Source organism: Dasypus novemcinctus, chromosome 4, assembly GCF_030445035.2.
Source record: "Dasypus novemcinctus isolate mDasNov1 chromosome 4, mDasNov1.1.hap2, whole genome shotgun sequence".
Taxonomy (NCBI): Eukaryota; Metazoa; Chordata; class Mammalia; order Cingulata; family Dasypodidae; genus Dasypus; species Dasypus novemcinctus.
In genome coordinates this window covers 52674579-52696891 of record NC_080676.1, presented here as the reverse complement: position 1 = coordinate 52696891, position 22313 = coordinate 52674579, and the positions used below count along the sequence as shown (strand labels likewise).

At 48.2% G+C, this 22313-nt stretch overlaps 1 pseudogene; it reads left to right on the top strand.

Annotated features, from left to right (window-relative positions):
* The first annotated feature begins 332 nt into the window (after nt 1–332).
* LOC131278207 (uncharacterized) lies at nt 333–21644 on the top strand (annotated as a pseudogene).
* Nucleotides 21645–22313: the final 669 nt, after the last annotated feature.

Here is a 22313-nt window from a genome sequence, read left to right as displayed (position 1 = left end):
AAGATCCAGCCACTAACCGCTGGCAAGATCTGGCCCCCCTGCTAGCACAAGGAAGAGGCTTCGCCTGTATCTTCCCAGAGACAGAGCGACAGCCTATTTGGGTCCCAGGACGAAACATCCGGCCGGCGACGCAACCGCATAACCCAGATGACATCCCACATCCACTGACACCAGAAAACAATGCTAATAGCAATGATTGAGACTCTTTTACCCATACTGACCCCAATATTCCACTAAATGATGAGCACACCATGCCCTCCGTACGAGAGATACTAATTGCCCCCCCCTGTGAGGGCTCTCCTTTCTTCCTTTTGTTGTTGCAGGTTTTCACTATGCGCCCCCAGGCAAGCACATCTGAGTCTACCTCTCCTGCGCCGTCACCCGTGGAAGCCACACCAGCTCTCTCTCGCCTCGAACGACGTCGGCGTCGCTTCCTTGCCCGCCGCCTAAGCCGCCTTTCCCTTGAAGATGATGACCCCACCGAACGCCAAATTCTCCAGCTCCTCCGACGAGCCCGTTCTGCCCATACCCACACTCCCTGTCCCCCTACTCTCCCTCATCTCATTCATCTCCTCATCCTCATGCTGTCTTTAGCCTCTTCTGCTCAGGCCTCCTCTTCCCATCAGCCGTTCAACTGGACCCTCCAAACATTCCCAGAAAAACGCGTTCTTGCTTACAATGTTACTAGCATAGCTCCCTCCTTCTTCACGCACGTTTGCCCTCTTGCGGGAATCTCCTTCCGTCCTGAATGCCGAGTAGAAAACACCAGAAAAGCAAAAGTAGGCTTTCACCTTCCTTCATCCTGTCGAGGCGGAGACACAGCATGCTTGCTTACCCGAAACAACCGCCTCCTTGGTCCTCAGTTCAACCCTGTATCCGGTTTTTACATCTGCCCTGCTAGTGCTCGAGGTTGTCATAACCCATCACAATTCTTTTGCCCTTCCTGGGGATGTGAGACCATGGCCTATGGTTGGTCGGGTGCCCCCAACAGAGACCCATATCTTTCCCTCCGAGTCGTCAACAGCACCCGCTGGGACTTCATCTGGCTGACTGTGAAAAACCCAAACGACGATACTTGGTTAGCCGCCCGCCCCTACGGACTCCGGTTGTATATGAGCCACTACGACCACGGCGCTCTGTTTGAAATCCAAAAGCGCCCCGTCTCCACCCCACCCTCCGCCATTGGCCCCAATCAAATTCTTAACCCTCCCCCCACGTCTACTGTCTGTCTCCCGATGCCTCTTCCACCTTGGCTACTACCACACTCCATACAGGCCTTAACTCCCTCCCCGCTCCTCGCATGCAGCCACGCCCTCTCCTCCCCTCTAGCCCCTACTTCAAACTCCTAAATGCCTCCTATTCCTCTCTCAATGCCTCCCACCCCAAACTCACCCGCTCCTGCTGGTTATGCCTTTCCCCTAGCCTCCCCCTTTACGAGCCACTTGCAATCCCCTCACTACTTTTCAGCTCCTCTACAGAAGACTCCCCTTCTTCCTGCAACTGGAATCAGTCTACCCATGTCCCGCTTACCCTCACGCACATCTCCTCCAAAGGTCTATGCGTCCACCCCCGCTCTACCCACACTCCTAAGCTTACTGTTTGTTCCAACTATACCTCCCCAGAGGTCTCCGCCAAATACTTAGTCCCCTTAAACACTACTCAATGGCTTTGCTCTTCTACTGGACTTACCCCGTGCCTATCTGTCGCCACTCTCAACAAGACTAGCGAAACGTGTGTCCTCATCCTTCTTACGCCTCGAGTCATCTATCACACCCCAAGACATTTCTTTGAAGCCTTCGATCACACTCAAGAAGCCATCTACCTCCACAAATGCGAACCTATCACTGCTGTACTCACTGTCACTTCCCTTCTGGCCGCAGCTGGGGCCGCCACTGGTGTCGCAGCCCTATCCACACAGGCCTCCGCCCTCCAAAACCTCAGACAAGCAGTCGACACTGACATTATCTACCTCCGAGATGCAGTCAAATATCTTAGAGACTCTCTCAATTCCCTTTTGGAAGTTGTTCTGCAGAACCGCCGAGGCCTCGACCTCCTTCTCCTAAAAGAAGGTGGCCTGTGTGCAGCTCTAGGAGAAGAATGCTGCGTTTATGCCAACTACACTGGCTTAGTAGACTCCAGCCTAGAAGAACTTGAAAAAGGCCTTAACCAACGCTGACTCGAGCGAGCCCAGGCTGCCAGCTCCTGGGGTTTCCTGCAGCCCCTCCTCCCCTACCTCCTGCCTTTAATAACCCCAGTCTTGCTCCTCGTCCTAGGTCTCACCGTTGGTCCCTGGGCCGTTCGACGAATCATTCACCTTGCCAAAGATCAAGCTAACAGCGTATTTTCTTCCTTTGTCCAGATTCATTACCAACGTCTCGCTACTACTGACTCCACTTCCCGCCCTCGCCCACGTCCTCGTCCCTTTCCCCACCGTACATCCTGCCTGTAAAGCTACTTGCTGTGAGACTCCCTGCCTCTGGCCGCCGGCACGGGTTTGCTTCCCTTGGCGTAAAGGGTCTGGGTGCACCCTCCGCCCCCCTTTATTGCTATATGTCCAGGGAGTCTTCGCAGTCAAGTTAGCCACAGTGCAAGCCACCCCTAAAAAAGCGTGTACAACATCATGCTAGACATCTCGTCTAACACCAGCACGCACCGACCCTAAGGGCTATACATGCATCCTGATCAAATGCTATGTCACTTGCCCATGGCCGGTCAATCCTGCCCCCTTACCCCTCACCCTCCCCAGCCTGATACTCTAATTTCTTTTACTTTCCTTTAAAAAACAGAAGGAGCAATTGTTGCTGCCTCCCTCCACCCCTTCCCCCAGCCTTTGTTATCTTCTTCTTCCAGCCGTTGCTGTCCTTCCCGCCAGTCCCACCCACGTTGCCAACATATAATCTGCCTTCTTCCTTAGCCACTGCTTACCTCATAGCCGCCTGCCCAGTCCCGCCTATCCATTATCACCCCTAGCCAGCCCGCCCTAGCTCCAACCCCTCCCTCTACCCAACCATATATAACTAAGTGTACTTCCTCAATAAATTGGACTTGCGCATAGACCTTGTCTCCGTGGTTCCTTTCATCTGACCGCGCGTCCCCTCCAAGCCTTGAGCCGCCCGTTGCCGCCCCGGTCAGGCCGTGGCATAGGCCCGACCCCCGGCAGCGATCCGCCGGCTATACTCCAGCAGTAGCAGAAGTCCGCGCAACAGAACTGTATAAACAGAAGAATTCTGGGTTGAATGAACAAAACCCTAACTCAAATTACAGATGCAGAGAATCATGGCTCCTTAATCAATTCCCAGAATTGAGACAGTTTACAGACCCAGAGCCTCTTGAATGAGGAGAAGGTCAGGTCTTCTTGGGGAAGGATCCTGTTAAACTGCCCAAAATTTATACTGTTAATCTTCCTCCCAGCTCTCCCCAAAGAGATCTATGGCCTTTTACCAGAGTAACTGTGCATTGGGGAAAAGGAAATGATCAGACATATTGGAGATTATTTGACACTAGTTCAAAAGTGACATTAATTCAGGAGACCCAAAATTTACTGTGGTCCAACAGTCAGAGTAGGGGCTTATGGAGGTCAGGTGATTAATGGCTCAGGTCCATCTCACAGTTGGTCCAGTGGGTCTCCAGACCCATTCTGTGGTTATTTCCCCAGTTCCAGAATGTGTAATTGAAATAGACATACTCAGTAACTGGCAGAATCCCCACACTGGATCCCTGACTTGTGGAATGAGTGCTATTATGGTTGGAAAGTCCAAGTGGAAGCCACTAGAACTGCCCCTACTTAGCAAAATATTAAACTAAAAGCAATACTGGACTCCTGGAGGGACTGCAGAAATTAGTGCCACCATGGTTGGAAAGTCCAAGTGGAAGCCACTAGAACTGCCCCTACTTAGCAAAATATTAAACTAAAAGCAATACTGGACACCTGGAGGGATGCAGTGGTGGTGATGCCCACCAAGTCCCCATTCAGCCCTCCTATTTGGCCTGTACAAAAAACAAATGGATCTTGGAGGATGACAGTAGATTATTATAAACCTAACCAGGTGGAGACTCCAATTACAGCTGCTGTCCCAGATATGGTTTCATTGCTTGAGCACATCAACACATCTCCTGGTACCTGGTATGCAGCTATTGATTTGGCAAATGCTTTTTTCTCAATTGCTATTAGTAAGGACCACCAGAAACAGTTTGCTTTCAGCTGACAAGGCCAGCAGTATACCTTCACTGTCCTGCCTCAGGTATATATCAACTCTCCAGCCCTATGTCATAATATTGTCTGCAAGGATCTTGATCATCTCTTTGTCCCACAAGACATCATACTGGGTCCATTATATTGATGATATCATGTTGACAGGACCTAGTGAGCAGAAAGTAGCAAAGACTCTAGACTTATTAGTAAGGCTTTTGTGTGAAAGAGGATGGGAAATAAATCCAGCTAAAATACAATGTCCTTCCACCTCAGTGAAATTTCTAGGTGTCCAGTGGTGTGGGACATGTTGAGATATCCCTTCTAAAGTGAAGGATAAGCTGTTGCATCTAGCCCCATCTACGACCAAAAAAGAGACACAATGCTTAGTTGGTCTCCTTGGATGTTGGAGACAGCGCATTCCTCATTTCGGTGTGCTACTCTGGCCCATTTACCAGGTGACCAGAAAAGCTATTAGTTTTGATTGTGGACCAGACAGGAAGAGGCTCTGTGTCAGGTCCAGGCTGCTGTGCAAACTGCACTATCACTTTGGCTGGATGATCCCGCAAATCCAATGGTGCTGGAAGTTTCAGTGGCAAATAGAGAGGCTGTCTGGAGCCTCTGCCAGGCCCTATAGGAGAATCACAAAGCAGACCCTTAGATTTTTGGAGCAAAGCCCTGCCATCCTCTGCAGATAACTACTGCCCTTTTCAGAAACAGCTTTTGGCCTGCTACTGGGCCTTAGTGAAGACTGAACACTTAACCATGGGCCATCAAGTTACATTAAACCTGAGTTGCCTATTATGAGCTAGGTATTGTCTGACCCACCAAACCATAAAGTTGGGTATGCATGGCAGCACTCCATCATAAAGTGGAAGTGGTATATATGAGATAGGGCTTGAATGGGTCCTGAAGGCACAAGTAAATTACATGAGGAAGTAGCCCAAATGTCTATGATCACCACCCCTGCCATGTTACATTCTCTTTCCCAGCCCACAGCTTTGGCCTCTTGGGGAGTTCCTTACAATCAGTTGACTGAGGAAGAGAAAACTCAGGCCTCGTTTACAGATGGTTCTGCACAATATGCAGCACTGCAGCTCCTTTCTGGGACATCCCTGAAGGACAGTGGTGAGGGCAAATCCTCCCAGTGGGCAGAACTTTGAGCAGTGCCCCTGGTTCTTCATCTGGCTTGGAAGAAGAAATGGCCAGAGGTGCATTTGTACACTGATTCATAGGCTATTGCCAATGGTTTGACTGGATGGTCAGGGAATTGGAAGGAACATGATTGGAAAATTGGTGACAAAGAGGGTTGGGGAAGAGGTATGCAGATAGACCTTTCTGAGTGAGCAAAAAACATGAAAATATTTGTATCCTACATGAATGTTCACCACAGGGTGGCTTCAACAGAAGAAGATTTAAATAATCAAGTGGATAAGATGACCCACTCTGTGGCTAATGCTCAGGCTCTTTCTTCAGCTATTCCTGGCTTTGTCCAAAGGACTCATGGACAAAGTGGCCATGGAGGTAGGGATGGAGGTTATGCATGGGCTCAGCAACACAGACTTCCCCTTACCAAGTCTGACTTGCCTACAGTCACTGCTGAGTGCCCAATCTGCCAGTAACAGAGACCCACACTCAGCCCTGATATGGCACCATTCCTTGAGGTGACCAGCCTTCTACCTGGTGGCAGGTTGACTACATTGTACCACTTCCACCATGGAGAGGAGAGCAATTTGTTTTAATTGAAATAGACACTACTCTGTATATGTTTTTGTATTTCCTGCACACAATGCTTCTACCATAACTACCATCCGTGGACTTACCAACTGTCTTATCTACCACCATGGCATTCCACACATCATTGCTTCCAATCAAGGAACCCATTTCATAGCAAATGATGTGTGGGAATGGACACAAGCCCATGGAATTAACTGGTCTTACCATGTTCCCCATCACCCTGAAGCAGCTGGATTGATAGAATGGTGGAATGACTTTTTGAAGATTCAATTACAGTGCCAACTAGGTGGCAATACCTTGCAGGGCTGGGGCAATATTCTCCAGGAGGCTGTGTATGCTCTAAATCAGCGTCCACTCTATGGTGCTCTTTCTTCCATAACCAGCATCCATGGGTCCAGGAATCAAGTGGTGGAAATGGGAGTGGCACCACTCACTATTACCTCTAGTGACACACTAGGAAAATGTTTGTTTCCTGTCCCTGCAACCTCAAACTCTGCTGGTCTACAGGTTTTAGTCCCAAAAGGAGGAGTGTTTTCACCAGGGAACATGACAATGATTCCACTGAACTGGAAGTTAAACCTGCCACCTGCCGGCTACTTTGGGCTCCTCTTTTCTCTGAATCAACAGTCAATGAAGTGAATTACTGTACTGACTGGGATGATTGATCCTGACTATCTAGGGGAAATAGGACTGCATCTACATAATGGGGGCAAATAAGAGTTTGCCTGGAATACAGGAGATCCTCTAGGGCGTCTCCTAGTAAGCATCTCCTAGTACTGCCGTGTCCTATGATTAAAGTCAATGAGAAATTGCAACAACCCAATTTAAGCAGGACTAATAATGGCCCAGAATCTTCAGAAATGAAAGTTTGGGTCACCCCACCAGGTAAACAACCACGGCCAGCTGAAGTGCTTGCTGAGGGTAACGGAAACATGGAATGGGTAGAGGAAGAAGGTAGTGATAAATATGAACTTCAACCATGTGACCAGTTGCAGAAATATGGACCGTAATGGTCAAGAATCTTTCTTCCTTGTTTCATGATGATGATGATTGTATATGTACACAAAATGAATTTCTTTGTTTTCTTCCCCAAACTTTTCCCTTATCATATAACAAGTTGTATCAGTTTCATGTTATAGTATTTGAGCACGTCAAGTTTAAGAGTGAATATTATCCAAGAACTTGCACCCTATTCTGTATGGAATTAATGCGTTTCTGGTTGCATGCAGGAGAGTCGAACATTGTTAGATGGAAATATATATATATACATATATGCATATTTGTTATTATTTTTACTTAGAGACTAAGTATAGTTTAAGGTAATGTGTATGGTTGCCAAATTAACAAGAGGTGGGCTGTGATGGTTAGGCTAATGTGTCACTTGGCCAGGTAATTGTGCCCAGTTTTTTGGCCAAGCAAGGGCTGTGCTAACTGTAACACAAGAGCATTTATGGACTCTAGTCACCATTGAACTTCCTGCAGTGGTAAATCATAGGTAGGTGATTACAATTATACCAATCAGGAAGATTGCAATCAGCAATGAGTGAGGCTTTATCCAATCAGTTGAATGCCTAAAAAGGGGAAGTGATTTCAGCATTGAGTGAGAATTTCCCAGTTCATCTTTGGACAGCCACTGCCTCCCAGAACTCATTAAGAACCTTCACTGGACTTCCGTTGGAGCCCCTGGTTGCAGTCTGCCTGCAGAACCTGGACTTGTGCATCCCCAAGGTCAGGTGAGAGATTCTTATAAAATCACATATTATTGACAGTTCTCTCTTTGATTGTTTCCCTAGAGAATCCTGACTAATACAGGTCCCTTCCCCCTTATGTGTATCAACCTAATAACCCATATGTAACTTATTTGTGATTGCTTTTCTTATCCTACACCGGGGAAGGACAAAGGTATATCTGCATAGTAGTTCTGACTTGGCAAGTAGCTGCTGTTATGATTGTTGGGAAGACTTTTGTTATGTTGTTTTAAAAATGTAACTGAAAACATATCCCATTGTTCTAGAACACGCTGTGGAATAAGGATGCCTATTCACATGGAGAGATTCCAGTTGAGAGGAAACCAATGGAGACCAGATTTTTCCCCTCCCTACCACTGCTCAGTTCAAAATGCGTATTATTTTTCTCAAATCCAGCAGGGTATAACTGTCCATCTTGCATAGTGGTTGGAAGCAACAAATACAGAACCAGGCAGCTTGGGTTCAAACACAAGTTTACCTCTAAGTAAGTATATGATCTTGGGCTCTTGTTTTCTTATTAGTAAAATGGGAATACCTCTAATAGTAATAACTAACTCCATTATTCTGAGGATTAAATGAGTTAATGCATAAAAAGCACTAAGAAAAGACCATAGCCCCCAGCAAAATTTATCTCAGCTTTTGCTACCAGAGTTGTTATCATTTACGAAAAAATTTTGCCCATTCATAAGCAAATATCTTAATCTGAATTAGTTTCACTATGAAAGAGTAGTTTTCTCATTTGTTTATTTATAATTTGTGGTCTTTCTTGATTTATTTACCATTTATGTTCTTAAAATTTTGTTAGTGTTCTCTATCCATTTTTAATTCTTTACGTGCTAATAATTTCCAAGAACTCTTTTAAGGTTGATGGTAGAATTTCACCTTCACCTTTTCTTCGTCAGTTTTCTTTAAACAGATAAATTTTCAACCCAGATTAAATTTGCTTTAAGATAAAGTTTGATTAAAAGCATTTAAAGACAAATTTTGAAATCAAAATATCTCTACCTTTTCAGGCATTGTCCTATATTTTATAATATTTAAGGTAATACAATGGGCTGACATAATTCATCATAATTGTTTAAATTGTAGCTGGTGTTTCAGCCCAGCAATCATTGTCTAATTATGTATTATATTAGAGAAATAATTCCAGAGGCTTTAATCCTATCTTTTTTCTTTTTTTAAAGATTTATTTATTTATTTATTTATTTCTCTCCCCTCCTCCCCCCCCCCCCCCCCCCCGCCCGGTTGTCTGTTCTCTGTGTTTATATGCTGCATCTTCTTTGTCCGCTTCTGTTGTTGTCCACAGCTCGGGAATCTGTGTTGTTGTTTTTTTTGTTGTGTCATCTTGTTGTGTCGTGTGTGCAGCACCATTCCTGGGCAGGCTGCACTTTCTTTCACGCTGGGTGGCTCTCCTTACAGGGTGCACTCCTTGGGCATGGGGCTCCTCTACACTGGGGACACCCCTGCGTGGCAGGGCACTCCTTGCAGGCATCAGCACTATGCATGGGCCAGCTCCACACCGGTCAAGGAGGCCCGGGGTTTGAACCGGGGACCTCCCATGTGGTAGATGGACGCCCTAACCACTGGGCCAAGTCCGCCGCCCTAATCCTATCTTAAGCAATATGGTTAATAAGAAAATACAGCTGTTTTTTTTTTTTTTTTTTACCTGACTATATATTTAGTTTTGAATTAATGAGATTCAAAATTCTACCAATACTTTTGGCTAAGAACATTGCAGGGTAAAGCAATGTATAATAAAAATACATTATTTCTTTTCCCCTGTTCAATTTTATTTGCTGAACCTACATAAAGCAAGATGTTTAAAATCAATTTCATATTTTTAATATCACTTAGTATAAGGATCTTCTTGACATTTTCCAGACCAGTATAAGGTGTAACTTTTTAATTTCTTAAAGACAAAGTAACATAATAATGACAAATAATACTGAAAGAGTGTTTACTACATGCCAGGCTCTGTTTTGAGCATATTAAGCAAATTTAATTCATATAATTCTCACAAGTAGCATATAATGTCAGTAGTATAATCTCCATTTTATAGATGAGGAAACCAAGGCACAGGAAAGCTAGCCTGCCCCCAAACACCCTGCTAATAAGTGAATTAGAACCCAAGCAGGGTGATTTTAGAGCTTTGGTCAGCAAACTTGTTCTGTAAAGTGTCCAAAAATAAATATTTTAGGCTTTGAGGCCATCTGGTCTCTGCAAAGCACTAGATGTGGGTGTGTCCCAATAAGACTGTATGGGCACTGAGATTTTAATTTTATATGATTTTCACGTGTCATGAAATGGTATTATCTTTTGATTTTTTCTAACCGTTTAAAAATGTAAAAGACATCATTAGTGTGTGGGTCATAAAAAAGGCTGCGGGTGAATCCAGTCTGTGGGCTGTAGATTGCTGACCCCTGTTTTAGAGAGTCAGATCTTAACCACTGTGCTCTTGTTGACTTGTACATACCAAAAAGTGAAAACAAAGGGTTTGTCTCATACTGATTGTGCTACCTGGTAAAGACAACCTCTTCCTTTTTTATTTAGGGCCAAGTCAATGGCTATATTACTTATTAGAACTATTTTTTTTGTCTTGACAGGTGGAAGTTGAATTGGATTCTTAAAATTCTCCTGTGTTTTTTTTTTTTTCCCTCCTTTAATTGTGAGTGTAACTCACTTCAGGTTGAATCTATATAGTAAAAGTGAAAACACTTTATAATTACTGGATTGGTTTTAGGAATGTATACCTTAATAGTATAAATCAGAGAGAAAAACTTAACTTTAGGCTCTGAATTATGCTGTTTCACTGTCTGCATTACAAAATTAACTTGGTTCATCATCAAAACAGCATTTTGCTTTTTACTGTATGGATAGAACCTCATCTATCTGGCATCTGGGAGTTTTTTTTTATTATGGAAAAGAAATTCCCATTAAGCCACCGGGCAGCATGATTAAATTTTAGAATAACATTTGGCATTGTGGCGATATCATTTTAATCATCCTTCTTGCCAGCCTAGTTTATCTGTGTGGCAACCACCTCATTCATTAACACCTACCACCTGTCCTGGAGGCTCTCAGTGCACCCTCTCCAAGGCAGTTCCAAGTAAGAAAGCTGGTTCTATGTCTAGATGTGTCCTGCTGGTGCGTGATGTGGCTAGGGCTTCTGCACTTTTGCATGGACACTGACCGCTTTCTCTCATCAGTGCCTGACTCTTGGACAGGAGGGTCTATTTGAGAAGGGAAGGCCAGGGTCTGGAGGGTTTGGGGGCCAAGAAGGAAAAGGTCAGTGTTGTTTTGGAAGCACACTTCTCAGCCTCAGAAAACGCAGTACATTGTCCTCACACCAGATTGCATCAGAATTTCACTGATTAGCCCCACCAACAAGACTGGAAAGATTATCTTGAGAAAATGAAGGAATATATGGTTTTCAAACCAAAAGGCTTTAAAGAATTATGTGGTGATAGCTTAACTAGACAAGTTAGACAGATCTTGGCAGTAACTAGGACTGGTGGCTGCAAATGCTAGATTCACTAACGTTACAGTTCTTAATTATTGTCAGGTGCTTTTCCATGCCTGATCACTTTGGACTCTTAGAGCATAACTCAATTAAGCAGAGTAAGTGTTTTTATTCTCTTTCATAGCTGAGGGAAGGAAGACCCAGATGGGGTTTACTGATTTACCTAAAGTGACGGGGAGTGAAAGTCAGAGCAGCAATTTTGGAGTGTTTGCTCCAAAATTCCTGGTCAAATACTCTTTTCATGATGGTACAATATATACACCATGTAGGAATAGCTATATGTTGCAAAAGCAACCAGCCATTTCTACATGGAAAAGGAACAAAATATAAATCTGTTAGCACATAAATAAGGGCAGATAAAAACAAATCTCAAGAGGGTTCTGATTTTCGATTTAGGAGGCATGGATTCCAAGTATTGATTTTATAGATTGCTAGGAATATAAATCTGAGCTGGTCGGTTAAAATCACAAAGACTTAGTTTCCTCATCTATAAAATGAGAATGATAATATGCCTCGCAAAGTTATTATGAGAATAGAACAAGAAAATCAACAGAAGCATCTAGTACAGTGTGCCAAATATCTAGTTGATGCTTAATAAATATCAGTTCCTTTCCTCTTTCATGAAATTGTTAATTCTCTGAAGCCAGGAATGTGGGTAAATATTTTCAATGACCTGTGCAATCTCGAAAACACTTTCACTAATTTATAAAAGGAGTTATTGCAGATACCACTCTAATATTAACTTTCTCCTTTATTCATTTTTAGGAGTGATTGGTAATTGAACCCAGGACTTTGTATGTGGGAGGCAGGTGCTCAACCACTGAGCTACATCTGCTCCCTTCTCCTTTATTTTTAATATCTCCTTTTACCCATAGTGAACTGAAATTTGCAAACCACCACCACCAACAACAAAAAAAAACAGTATTATTTAGGAGCAGTGAGGACCATTAAAAGCTGCTTTACATCTCTAAGTCTCTACTTTCACCTATTACTTCTTTAAAGTATCTGGAAACCTGGTTTCCTTTTTTGGTGCAATATTGTATAAACTTAATATGAAATAATTTGATTAAGTTTCATCTCAAGGGAAACCCCAACACTTAAAATTACATCTTTATTTAATCGAAGACTTATCTTCCTATAGAAAATGACACTGGATCTGAAAAGGATTTACAAAGTAATTAAACATTTTCCAAGAGCACATATTGCATCAACAGTAATTATACACAGGGCAGAATGTGTATGCACACAAGTTGGGTGGGTATGTAAAGAAAAAAGATACTGTTTCACTAATTATCAAAAGGAATAACACTAGCCATTACCTTCATGTCATTAAATATTAGTAGCTTGTAGCTGAACTTAAAAAAAAAAAACTAGAACATGGAGTTGAAATCATTGAAAAGAAGAATTATTTTTGCTATTTTATACTTGGATATTTTTCCTTTTTTTTTTTTCTGTAAGCAATCTTTAACTTTTTCACATATTTATATGTTTATTTAGTATGTACTACAGTTTCCAGTGGCTTCCAGTCCCTTTAAAAACTGACCTCAAAATCAAACCAGTAATAATTACTAAATGATGTTTTAAATGGCCAGTAAATTCCAGTTTAGAACCTTACCTACTGGCACTTCAAATTCAATTAATACTGTCTTGATATGCATTATCTCAATTATATAGCAACCTGGGAAGCAAGATTATTGCTTTCATTTTACAGTTAAGGAAATGGAGAGGCAGAGACACTAAGTGAATTGTCCCATGTCATGTATTAAAGTCTGTGTTTGATGTGAGGTTCAATCTCAGGCCCTCCAACCCCAGGTCCAGGGCTCGTCACTCTCAACACCACTGCACTGCACAACTCCAGGGAGCATCGTTCTCTCCACATACTTGCCTCATTCTCTTTTTCATTTCATCTTTTGTTTGTGGCACCAATCTTTCATCTCCGTGAAGTCTGAAGGACCTCACGTGTCACTTACTAAACATTTTCTGTGTTGAGTCAGTGTTGTTACAGTTACTGAGTATATCAATTGAGGCTATCTCCTTGGTGCCAAAATGGTAGGACAAAAACAGCGAAAATGGTAGTCAATTATCCAGATCCATTTCTGATAAACTCCTAATTGGAAGCAGTCACACACTTGGCAGCATTTTCATTTTCAACAAAAATATTAATGATATATAGCACCATCTTTACTGTTAGTAGAGTCAATTCTGCATTGCTATATAGACTAGGTTGTCTTCATGACGTCCAACCATTTGTTAATCTATTGTGAGATTTCAGGTAGACTAAGCAAACTTGGCAAATCTAATTTTCTCATTGGTGATGGAATTGATTCCAATTTATAGACTTCTTTCTGTAAATTTTCAAGTTTTGACTTCTTTAATTTGGTTAAAAGATACAACCTACAAACCTTGTTATAAATGATGTGTCCAAATAGCAAGGTCTTTATGAATTTAAGTTACAAATTAAATCCTGGACATTTATGGTACTTAGGTCTAAAAACTATTTTGCTTTGGAAGCTCTCTAGATTATATAACAATATTGCTTATATATATTTGCATATTATATGACTGAATTTTCTGATTTATCTTTCCTGTAGGATATAAGACAAATTGAGAGTATCAATGTAATGTGTTGAATAGATGGCCTATCTGCCAGGTATTTTTCTTTTTGGCATCTCAAGAACGGAAAATTCACTGGGAATCATTTGAATGTATGTCTTTTATATATTGTTTGAGTCTATATATTCATTTAATTAAAATTTCATAAAGCCTGAGATTATGTTCCTTCTCTAGACTATGAAAAACATGCTATCCGCTGAATTCACTGTCATTGTAATTGCATTTCCTCTGCCAATACCAATGCTGTATATTCTTTGGGTTTTAGATGAGCTTTAATATGAATTTTCTCCCCAGATATTTTACAGCAACATATAACACAATTAATGAGCTAAACTTTATAAGCTGTCTTTGAGAGAAAGAGAAGGTAAGAACTGTTAGCCATGAGGCAAAGAGGCATTTCTGGATGAGATCAGAAGTGAGCAGAGAATCAATTCAATGCCTATCTTTCCTAGACATACAGATGTCAGCATCAGCTCCAATTAATTTTGACCTGATAGAAGTGAAACCTCCTAAAAGCTTTAAAGGCTGTTAGGAAAGAGAAAGTTGTTAGCTACTCTCCAATCAGCCAAGTGGAATTCTAACATCCTGAAGTTAATTGGGACTGAGGATCTGAGCGTTTCTCTGGTGTTCTTAGGCTGAAACACAGCAGCTGGGCAGGAGCACATGTTTTGATCCTTTGCACACGGCCCTAAGTCTCTGGTGTCTCTGATGACCATTACCCTGGGCATTTTAATCACCAACCTTGACCTCCACTGCCCAGCTCCTTTTGTATTGCAGTGGCCATCTGGGGGTTTGCAGACCTATCAACTCTTCCCCTTTACTTTCAGAACCACCTATTTGATGTATACAGACTTGGTAGAACCATCAATCAAGAAGCTCTTCTTTCCCTTGGATAAATGGTGGGGAAAAGACCTATCTAGGTCCAGTAGACCTCTCCCCTTGGAATTTGTACACAGCAGAAAACACAACACTGAAAAGGCTAGAGTCTCTATGAGAGGAACTTATTCCCACTACATAGTCCTCAAGAGATCCTTTGGTTCTTGTCCTTTTCAAAGACTGGTTCTTTGGTTTTCCCTTCAGTACCAGGTTACCAAATATTCTTCCATAAGATATTTTTTTAAAAAGGTACACCAAATCAATTTTTGTTGTTTACAAGGAAATAGCCTTAACTGAAACAGGTTTAGCAGTGAAAGTTCTGGAAATTCCAGTCAGACTATTTGGGTATTTAAGTTTCAATAAGGCAAGCCAAGCCATTCATGTGTGTCTTTTCTTGCAGTGTTCACATTAAGCCTAAGCGAGGTGAGCTAGGAAATAAAGCTTTTCCACTATTCAGTTCACTCTATGAATGGGCAAACTAGAGGTGGTAAAGCACACAGGAAAAGCACTCAAGAGCCCAAGAGAAATATGGGAAAAATTGTGACAGAGAAAGTGAAATACAGAAATGTCCCCTGCTCCCACCCTGCCTTTCGCTTCCTTATACTTTGCCCGCCTGTTCCTCATAACCTCCCTGTATTATGGCCCTTCTCAGCAGCAGTTTGTGCTGCAGCCTCCCTCTGCCCCTCCTCCCAGCCACCGTTATCTTCCCCCTCCCAGCCGATCGCTGTTCTCCCCGCCTCATTTCAACCGCCCTCATCCCGTATCCGCCCCGGCACAACCTCAGAAACAACCCCCTCTGCCATCAATGGCTTACGTCATAAACCGCAGGTCCGCCCTTGCCTCTGCAGCCAATCCTCAGCTGCCCCGCGGACATGCCCCTCCCACAACCTCCCCGCCTCCATGACACTATAAAACCCCATGTACTTCCCGAATAAAATCAGACCTGCGCATAGACCTCGTCTCCGTGGTTTTTCCTCCATCGAACCGCGCGTCCCCACCAAGCCTTGAGCTGCCCACTGCCGCCCCGGTCAGGCCGTGGCGTAGGCCCGATCCCCGGCAGCGACTTGCCTGCAGTGACCCGCCTGCAGTGCCGCAGCGGAGGCCAACAGGTGGCGCCCGAACAGGGACCCCAGCTACGGCCCCTTGTCTGGCCAGCCCGCTGCTGACCCCTCGCACGGGACCCATCGCCGTCCTCCCGTGCCGCCGCTCAAGGTAGGGACTCTCCGGCGTTGCTCCCTTCACCCCCCTCCTGAGCCCTCTGCCGCGATGGGGGCCTCCCTCTCATCCCGTCAGGTTCCTCAAGTCCGCCTGCTCGCTGCCCTCTTAGAGACTCACCACGTGAAGGTCTCTCTCCGTCAGCTACAGCGGTATTGGGACCTTCTCCTACCCTTTAACCCTTGGCTCGTCACCTGTGCTCTCTGGAGCCCAGAGACCTACGAACGTTTAATTCAGCGGGTGACGTCCGCTATGGAGCACGATCGCAAGCAGTTTCCCCCCGGCCTTATCCCGACCCTCGTCGCTATCCGCGCCTGTCTCCAAGGTGTGCCCTCCCCTGCCTCCGCTCTCGCCTGTGAGCCTAGCCACCCTCTCACCTGCGATCCTGATGGAGACGACGATGCTCGTTCTCTGTCCGCCCAGCTAGAGGCCGCGCTCGAACTGGATCCCCCCACAGCCTCCGATCCGGACCCCAACCAACATGGCGACCCCCCGCCTTCTCCCCCCCCCACCGCGTCCTGCAAACAATGCCAACATGGCGCACCTCCTCCTTCTTCTTCCTCGGCGCCCTCTTCCCGCCTTTACCCACCTCTTCCTGTCTCGTCGCCATCCGGTCCCGTCCCGGATGCCTGCCGATCGCCATTTTCGGCTAAACCGGCAGATCCTCCGGTGCCATCTTGGCCTGTACCTGGAAATGACGTGGCCACTCCTCCATCTTGGCCCGAGGCCAGAAGTGATGTCAGGCGTGACGTCACCGTGCCGCCATCTTGGCCAATCAGGAACACCGTTGCCGCCGCGCCCTCCTGGCCGGCGCCCGGTGGCACCGCCCATGCCTCACCTCCATGGCCCGCTTCACCTCCCGCCTGCCCCAGCAATAGCGGGAGCATCGGGAATCCTCCTCCACCAGCGTACGACACCGCCTTTCTCACCTCCCCCACTCCGCCTCTGGCTCAGATGTTCCCCCTCAATCCCGCTCGCACTCCGCAGAGCCCACAAGCGTGGGTCCCCTTCTCTCCCAAAGACATCCAAATGCTCCGCAACGCGATAAAAGAGGATGGCCTTGCCAGCCCTCATGCCCAAGACCTTCTCGAGCGTACGACCATCCCTCGCTGCATCCCTTACGATTGGATCTCTCTAGCCCGAGCGGTTCTCTCCCCCGGGCAATTCATTGACTGGCGAGCCCATCTCGGTGTCCTGATCGACAATCAGATTGCCGACAATGCTCGTCAGGGTGTGCATTACCCTGCAAACGCATTTCTCGGGTTCGGCCCTTACGGCGATCCCAGCGCCTACACTGCCACCCCGCCTGGGTTTTTCATCCAGCTCCGTGACTGTGTTTTTCGAGCCTTCCGTTCGTGCGCCGTGGCCGCCCCAGAGCCCCTCGTGAAGCTTTTCCAAAAACCCGAGGAGCCGTTTAATGAGTTCGTAGCTCGTGTGCAGGCCGCTGCAGAGAGGCGAGTTGTCGGCAATGCAGCCCGCGAGTCCTTCGTTAAGGACATCCTGCAGGAGGGGGCTAACCCATCTTGCAAAGCCATCATTCGTCCCCTTCGTGACAAGCCGCTCCAAGACTGGGTCCTCGCATGCTCCGGAGTTTCTGGGCAAGCATCTGCGCTTGCAGCGGCTATTGTCGCGGCAGTCCAAACAACCAACACCTGCTTCCGCTGCGGCGAATTGGGCCACTTCGCTCGCGAGTGCCCCAACCTTCCGGCTCCGCCGCAACCCGTAGTCCAGCCTATGGTGCCACCACCGCGCCCTGTTCCTGCCGCCCGGCCGCCCTCCACCCCCTGCCCGCGCTGTGGAAAAGGGTATCATTGGGCTCGCAACTGCCGTGTTCCGAGACAGCCTTTAAACGGGCAGCGGGGCAAGCCTCAGCCCCGCCACCAAGAGGCTCCAATCGCCCCGCGCCAGCCCCGCCCGTAGGCATCCACTGGTCCGTTCCCATGTCGCCCGCTTCGCAGCCGCGCCTCACTATCAAGGTCAATGGAAAGTGGATGGATGGCCTTCTTGACACCGGCGCCGAAATCTCCTGCATCCCACTCTCCCAAGCTCGTGACTTCCCACTCACAGCCGGACCCGTCATCGTAGGCGCCACAGGCCAGTCCTCCTCGCAACAGGCGGCTGAAGATCTTGCCTGGCATGACACCGATGGACGGTCAGGGTTCTTCCGTCCCCTGGTTCTCAGGGATATCAAGCAAGTCCTTTGGGGGCGCGACATTCTTCACCAGTCAGGCGCCGTTCTTTTTACTTTGCAGCCATCGCTGCCCCCCCCAATAGTTTTGGCCGTTGCTCGCGTTCGACCTCCAGCACCTGTTCCTCTGCAATGGGACACAGAGGAACCCATTTGGGTGGAGCAATGGCCTATGACTGCCCCGAAACTAGCTATTCTTCAGGACCTCGTGGAAGAGCAGCTCCGTGCTGGCCATGTTGAGCCCTCCACCAGTCCATACAATACTCCCATTTTTTTCATCATCAAAAAATCTGGCAAGCCACGCCTCCTCCACGACCTGCGAGAGGTTAACAAGCACATCAAACCCATGGGCTCTCCTCAGCCCGGCATGCCTCACCCGTCAGCCTTTCCGCGAGATTGGTATGTGGCAGTCCTCGACATCAAGGACTGCTTCTTCTCTATCCCCCTGCATCCGGATGACCGCCCACGGTTCGCCTTTACTGTTCCCCAGCCCAACCACCACCGGCCTGCCAAACGGTATCAGTGGAAAGTCCTCCCCCAAGGCATGAAGAACAGCCCTGCCATCTGCCAGCTGTTTGTGGCTACTGCTATTGAGCCCTTAACCTCCGAGGCCACTATCGTGCATTACATGGATGACATCCTTGTAGCCCATCCGAGCGAGCCAAAACTGCAAGCTATAGTTGCCAGTCTTCTCTCCAATCTGAAAGATATCGGTCTTCAGATCAACATAGAGAAAGCCGTTTTCCACCCACCGTTTCAATTCTTGGGCTTTGAAATCTCGGAAACAGTCACGCCCATGGCGCCGCTTATAAACGTCCCCAAAACCATGACGCTCCATGATCTCCAACAGCTTTGTGGCCAGCTCAACTGGCTGCGCCCGTCGCTGCCAGTCACCACACATCAGCTGCAGCCTCTGTTCCAGCTCCTTCAGACCACTGGCCCACCATCACAGGCACCCACAAAGAGGGTCACCCTGTCGTATGAAGCAGAGTGCGCCCTGAGCTGTGTCAACTCTGCCCTAATGGACTGCTTGCTCCAGCGAATAGACCCAGACAAGCCATTTGCAGGACTCGTCCTTCCCACCCGTGGGACCCCCACTGGCCTCATCTGGCAGGACGGTCCACTCCTGTGGGTCCATTTAGCCAAAAGCAAGCTTCGCAAAATCACCCCCCAATCCGTCCTGTTCGCGCAGCTCGCCATCGCCCTTGTTGAGCGCTCCACCCACCATTACGGGCGTCATCCAGATGTCATCATTTGGCCCCTTACAACTCAGCAGGTCACTCACTTGCTAAAGGACTCCATAGATATGCAGGCACTGTTCCTCCTATTCTCCGGCCCATTCGATAATCACTTCCCCCAGCACCGCCTCATACAAGGCCTCAGCACGCTCCCCGTCGCAGCTCCTGACCATTTCCCGTTCCTGTCCTCCAAGCCACTCCCCAACGCCGCCATCGCCTTCACTGACGCCTCCAAGCACTGCCTTGCTATAGTCCTCTACAAGCCAAACTCCACACAACCCCTCTGCCACACCCGCCGACATAGCAGCTCTGTCCAAGTGGCCGAATTGAAAGCCGTCACTCTGGCTCTCCAATACCTCCAGGACCAGCCAGTAAATATCTTCACGGACAGTCTCTACTGCCTGCAGGTCTCTCGTATCCTTGCCTTTGCGGCCTTCCTGCCGCCTGCTAGCATCGGCAACCGGGACATCAACCTGGCCTTAGCTGACCTTCAACTCCTCTTAGAGAGGCGGCGACAACCCTGGTTCATTGCCCATGTTAGGAGCCACTCAGGCCTCCCAGGCCCCTTGGCTCACGGCAACCATCTCGCTGACCAGGCCGCCCAAGGTGCTTCCATCAATGCCCTCAGCCCCGCAGCTGCCGTAGGAGACATTATCAACCAGGCAAAGACCTTGCATGCGCGCTTCCATCTTGGTGCGCCCGCCCTCCACCGACTCCTCCCAGAACTTCCCATCGAGACATGCAAACATCTGGTGCGTGAGTGCCACTCCTGCGCACCTTTGCTGCCCCTGGGGCCACTCCAGCCCCAGGGTGTCAACCCGCGCGGATTGCGGCCCAACTCTAGATGGCAATTAGATGTCACACATGTCGCTTCCTTTGGCCGATGGAAGTTCCTTCATGTTGCCATCGATACGTTTTCGCACCTCTGCTACGCCGTCGCCCTCCCGGGAGAGTCTGCCAAGTATGCCACTCAAGCGCTCCGGGAAGCCATCCTCTTCATGGGAGTCCCTTGGGACATAAAGACAGATAATGGCCCCGCCTACCGCAGCGCCGCCTTTGCCGAGTTTGTGAAGCTCTACAACATCACCCACCACTTCGGCATCGCATACAACCCGCAAGGCCAAGGACTTGTTGAAAGAATTCACCAAACCCTCAAGATCCTCGTCCAGAAGACTAGAGAGACTCAACCCCGCCTCACCCCACATGAAACAGTCACGCAAGTGCTCATCCAGCACAACCTGATGACCTTTGACTCTGAGGGGCTTTCGCCCGTCCACAAGCACTGGGGGCCCTCTTACCGGCCCACTCCGGCCCCTCTCGTCCTCTGGCGCGACCCGCTCACTAGCAAGTGGACTGGACCAGCGCCCCTTCTCACCCAAGGGCGAGGATTTGCCTGCGTCTTCCCGGAATCTGCACCCCAGCCTGTCTGGATCCCTGCTCGTCTTGTTAAGCCCTTCACTCCACACGGCCCTGCCGACCTTCCACCTCCCGACCCCCTTCCCCCTGATGATTCCCCCCTGCCATAATGATGGCCCCTCTCCGCACCTCACCCCCCCCCGTGAGGTTTTTCTCCTCTTGTCATTGCAGATGACGCCTCCAGTCGCCCAGTCGAGCCCGCCTGAGTCTGCCCCTCCTGCGCCATCACCCGCAGGGACCACGCCAGCTCTCTCCCGCCACGAGCGACGTCGACGTCGTCTTCTTGTCTTCTTGTCCGCCGCTTGAGCCGTCTCTCCCTCGAAGATGCCTCCATCGAGCAGCAAATTCTCCAGCTTCTCCGTCGTGCTCGCGCCTCCCCTGCCCCGCGCCCTCCTACCACCCCCCCCTCCTACACCTTCTCATCATTATGCTCTCCTTAGCCTCCTCAGCCCAGGCCACGCCCCTTTGGGCCACCCTTCTTCAACCGCCTGGTTTCCTCTTTCTCTCCCCTCACTCCCCCACCTTCCCCACCATGTACTCCCCCAACTGCGACTTCCTCCCAGAAAGCTGCGACCCCCTCGCCCTTCCTATCTCCTCGTCGTTGCCAAATGTCTCCATCCCTATTTCCCTCGACGCCTTGCAGTTCGTCACCAACCTTTCCCTGTGCGTAAACCCCCGCAATAACTCCTGCCTTTTTCTCACCAACGCCACTCTTCTTGACCTCTCCCCCACCTCCCCCCTCAACGTCAACTCCTCCTTCAACGCCTCCGCTCTCAATGTCACAGGTCCCTGGCTTTTCCCCACCAACTCCGCCCCCATGCCCAGTTCCCACCCCTTCATGCGGCCCCTCGTCCAGCCCTGCCACGCCGACACCCTGCCGGCCCGCCTTCCCACTTTCCCTTGAACCCCCCGCCTCTACCCCACGCCTCGCATTGGTGGCCTCTTCCACGGAGCCCCCTGCAACATCTCCGACCCCCACAACCTTACCCCCTGCTATGCAAACCCCTTCCAAGTTTCCCCCCTGGTCCCCCGCACGTTTAGCGTCATGTCCCTGTGCAACCCCCACACCTGCTTCGATCTCCGCGCCCTTACCTGCCACCCCAATTGCCTTGTCTCCCACGCCAACGTCTCGGTTATCACCCATACTGTCTCCTCGCCTACAACCCCTCCCCCCAACGTCACCTTCACCTCCACCCCGTTCGTTCGACACCCTTACTATTTCCTTTTATGCCCCCCTCCTTCCGAATCCACCCTCACCAACTGCAGCCTCGCAAAGCACTGGAACTCTTCCTTCCCTTCCGCCTTTCTGGTGATGCAGCCCCGCGTTGTGTGGCTCCCCGTTGACTCCCCCGACTGGGTTGCCCCCCAGCTGGTAGATCTCCCCCTTTCTCGCCACCCCCGAGATTTTGGCATCACAGCCGCCATTACTGCTGCCGTCCTCGCATCCCTCGCAGCCGCCACCACCGCGGCGGCGGCCCTTGCCGTCTCTTCTGGCGCTGCCTCCGCCGTCATCAACGCATCCACAGCAGCAGCCCTTGCCCTCGGCGACCAAAGCAACATCAACTACCTTCAC